Raw genomic sequence first — 4,892 nt, forward strand, 5'->3', positions numbered from 1 at the left:
AAAAATAAAAATATTATTGCAACTGCTTATATGATTGAAAACAGAAACTGAGGAAGAGAAACAAAAAAAAAGAGAAATCGACCAGAAGAAATGGTCCGTCTGCAGCCCCTCATTGCTCCGTCCATTGGGAGCAGCTCTGGGAAGTGTCTGCTTAGCATGGTGAGCTGACATGGGCTGACAGGCAGTAGGGTACCTCACGAGGTGATCGCACCCCGATCCGGAGAGGTTATGTCATCAAACCCGGGTCAGCTGTATAATTGGGCCGGGGGTCAGTGAGGTGATATGGAGCGTGACAATGTAGCTCTAGAGTTACAGTGGAGGTGACTCCAAGAGGCAGTTATGTACCCCAGACTTTTCAGGGATCAGCAAGGAGTCTGCTCACTCTCACTGCAATAAAAGGTGTCCCAGAATCCCATTAAAGCTAACTTATGGATTAAGTTGACAACCCTGGACCCATGAAGACGTAAAGTCTGTTAGATGCTTATTAGCCATCACGTGGTGTTCTAAATGATCAATAACGGTTGAGGTAATGGAAAAATAAAAGCTAAGATGTTACAACTCAAACTTCAAGCCAAGACACAGCAGTAACATCTGGAGCGGCCCTGGCAACAAGCCTCCAGTCTCTTCTGCCACATCATAAAAGCCTTATTATCATCGGCTGTCTGAAAGTACCACCAGCGGTAATATCGGTGGGTGTTTTCTGGTTTCCAACTCAGTCATTTCTAATTAATCAGCCACACTGATACATAGTGGATCTGACAGCACGTTGTCAAATCACTGCCATTCCAAACGTCAAAACTGCAGAAAGAAAAACATCACGGGCAATTAAACGCATTACAGCCTCCAAGAGCTGCCACTTGGACTCCTGCACGGGGTCTGCGGCTGCACTGAAGTGGAAGGAAAACACAGGGGACAGCAAACAGAGCCTGGAGTCAGGTAAGGAGCAAGAACAACACAGGCCTAATGCACCTCAGCTGTGTTAACAGTGGCCGTCCTGCGGAGAGGGTGGATCATTGACGTGGACAAAAACAACAAAAGCAGCACAAATGCTAAAGGTTGTGGGTAAAGGGGTTGTGGCGAGCCACCAGGGAGTGGTGTAGGACAGGAGCGTCCGTGCCATTTTGAGAAGGTAGTACAAGGCTTGATATTCAGTTACTGCTCTAATCAGGGTGCCAAATTTTTGTGATTTGCTCAAAGAGCCCCCTGGGAGGACCTACTCTGATGGACCATTAAAGGAGAAGGTGAGAAGGAGAGAAGAGGGAATTTGTCTCACTACTGATCTAAAAACCATAGTCCAGGATTAAACACGCAGGGAACGACTTCAGCTTGATCTCATTAGTATACTGTGTTAAAGGGGTCATATAATGCCATTTTCATACAAGTTAATTTGATTCTTTAGGGTCTAAATGAAAAGTTTGTAATGTACTTTAATTAAAAATTCTCGTTAGTATTGTAAGAAAACACTAATTTTACCTGGTCAAAAACAGCTCTGTTTTCAGCACGCCGTTTCAGTGCATATGCCTTTAAATGAGAATGAGCTTCGCTCACTCCGCCTTTCTGTTCTGTGGGGCGTTTTGACAACGCATGTGGAGTTGTTGCCTTGACAACAGTTGAGGGTATATTTTGGAGAAAGAATGGCAGCGGGAGTCTCTGAGGACACATCTGTGCAACCGTATCAATTTGAACCGGAGTCGGACCCGGAACAAGATGACGGCCGCAAAGAAGTTCGACAATTAAGGCTCGAAGAGGACGTTTCTGAATGGTTGGTTAACATAATGTCACTTTGATCTATCTTTGTTTACTGGCAGGGTAGAGTAACTTAGTGAGATGCACAAATGCTATGTGTTTACTGATGTATACGTACTCAGTTTGTAATAACACAATAACCATAACGCGTTGTTCATTATAAACGTGGGATTATGAATTATATTGAGAACGTCGTATAGAAAACATGCCGTAATGTACCCTGAGTGTAAACCTTAGCCACATTCATCGTGAAGCGTGCAAGCGATTTGCAAAGATTAATATAAAATATACAATTTTACACTCACTTCTTCTGGAGGTGCAGCAGGGACATGAATAGTTGGTACCGATTCTTTTTTCAGGAGCATCTTCTTAGCAAAACCAGCTTTATACTGAGTCTGACCCTCGTTTAAAAAGCAGTCTGCTGAGAAAAGATTCGCGAATCGTGCAAACATGAAAGCAGTGACATGAAAGCAGACTCATGGGGAATATTCCCTTTGAAAACAAAACTCAGCCACTGTGTCTTCAGCGTTTCGGATTTAGGAACATCAAAATTACTGTTCGTTATTACACCCAAGAACAGAACACACAATCGTTTAGACGCCATTCTGCTCCAGTTTATCAACAATAACGGACTATGATGACAGCTCGCTCAGGGCGGGTCTGTGTTGAAACGCTGCTGTCAATCAACAATCGTGGGAGGGGCGTCCGATTTAGTGACGTCACAAAATCGAACGGCTGAATTTGAGGCAGGGGAAAATATATAAGGAGATTAAAACAAAAACACTGGATAGATTTTTATCATTATATGATGGTTGTTAGGGGTGTAACAATACATCGATATGGATCGATGCATCGATCAAACGTCTAACGATACGATGCATCGATACCACACATAAAATATCGATGTACGGTACCTTTATTTTGACACGCTCCACATTCTCACGTAAACTTTCTCCGCTGAAATAGACGCCTGACAAGATTGACTGAACCCTTTGTCACAAAAGCCAGTATTTTCCACTGTCATCGCGAGTTCATGTCATCGCGCTGTCATCGCGAGTTCACAGCAGAAACAACAAGCCCCGAAAAGTTTGTTTTAGCAAATCAGTGCGCAGTATTCAGGTCAGGTGACAAGGCTGCTTGTCACTTTGAAAAGACGCGCTAGCTGAGAGGAGTTTCGTCAAGCTGACTAAAAGTGATCGAGGATGGATTTCAGCGAACTTGATGAACTCGTGATATCTTCTTCGGGGCGTAAAAGTAAAATAAAAGCTGAAACTTTGTCACGGAATCTTGCTAAAACAGCACGTTTAGTGGTAAGTGAAAGGCTCTCTGTATTGCGTGTACGTTAATCACAACAACAAAGTTTGACAGGCGTCTATATCAGCTGAGGAGATTGGTGTTACAAAGATTAACCAAGTGTTTTATTATGTATCATAGCAAATACTTGGCTTTGTTTAACTCTGAAACATGAAATGTGGAGTTATCTGCTTTTGCCATACAAATATATATATATAAAATATATAAATCCTTTCAATGAACTTTAATATAACAGAAGAGTTCATTTGCAAAAACAGATAACTGCGTTCTTGTTCATTTTCATACATCATTTTTTTTTAACTTGTAACAAACTACTTGTAAATGTCCCAATTGGGAGAGGGTGTGCAATTCTCAAAGAGTTTAATTAAACTTTCATGTTATATATATTTGGATGTATTGTGAGTTAATAAACGTAACCGGTTGTGTACACTTAGCACATAATATCTAAATATCGATTAATCGATCGATATAGCCCTGAATCGAATCGAATCGTAATCGAATCGTATAATTTTTTGAGGTATCGGCAAATATCGTATCGCTGGCTGAGAGAATCGATATCGTATCGTATCGTGATTAACTGTCCGATTTACACCCCTAATGGTTGTGTACAGGCACTGCCAACAGACATTTGAGTACAATCAACTTGAAAAAGTGCATGTACCATTATATGACCCCTTTAAGTTTTTGTACATTTGGATACATGTTGATAAGTACAATATGGATCTTTTGACAGCATCTACACCAAAAATCTTTATGCATTAAATTGATAAAAAATGACAGTAAATGCATTTACATTGTTACAAAAGATTCCCATTTAAAAATAAATTAAACGCAGTTCCTTTGAACTTTCTATAAATCAAAAAAAAAATCCTAACCCTATAACTGGGTTACATTTATAAAATTACAATATTAGAAGCATATTAATCAAATAAATTAATTCAATGTTGACGCTTTTGTGTGTATTCTACTTAACTCACCAATCAACTTGCAGATCTTTCACAGATCTCCAGTCGTCTCTGGTTTCGAAGCACTGGTTCAGAGGGACGCTTGAGATTGTTATGGGAGTGGGGAAGATGGGAAGCTCTACCTCAGTCTTATGAGGTAGAGCTTCCCATCTTCCCCAATCTTCCAATCTTCCGGCTTTGCATTTCAAGCAGTAAACAAGACTCTGCCCACGGGGATCCTGTGACATTGTAAAATGGAACAAGGGCTTGTGCTTAAGGAACTTTTATTGAACCGTTTACAGTTGCCTTGGCCTACACATAAATTCATTATGGCAACACTTTAAACGTCAGCATATGCTTGAGCTCTTCTAAATGTTAACTAGCACTCAATGTGATTTTACACCCAGGCATAAGTCTCACGAGGGCCCAAAGGAAGCAGATTAGGAGGAAGCCACCCCAGAGAGAAGGTTATCAGTGCTGCGCACCATGAGAGATGGTCAGATATCTAACAATAAAACATCCTGATCCAGGAAAGTCCACTGATGAACTTCATTGAGGGGCACCATAATGTGGCTCCTCCAAAAAGCGTAGAGATGCATTTTCCAGCTTATCTCAGAACAAGTGCAAAATTATTGACTGCTGAGGAGAGAAATTATCTGTAGGGGGACGCCACATCTTGAAGGGGATGTCAGGCCCTGAGGGAGGGCTGTGGTTTGCGGCTGCAAACCGGCAGACGTTAACGGCACAGCCACCGCTTAGACAGACAGATAGACAGCAGCACAAGTCGCAAGTACCCTCAAGGTATTCAACTAATCTTTCAAGTGGGAAATTAATCTTCCTACTGCTCAGAGACAATAATAAAGGCCGTTTTGTCTGAACTAGTGAAGT

This window comes from Rhinichthys klamathensis, unplaced genomic scaffold (genome assembly GCF_029890125.1).
Source record: "Rhinichthys klamathensis goyatoka isolate OS25496 unplaced genomic scaffold, OSU_Roscu_1.1 h1tg000153l_1, whole genome shotgun sequence".
Classification (NCBI taxonomy): domain Eukaryota; kingdom Metazoa; phylum Chordata; class Actinopteri; order Cypriniformes; family Leuciscidae; genus Rhinichthys; species Rhinichthys klamathensis.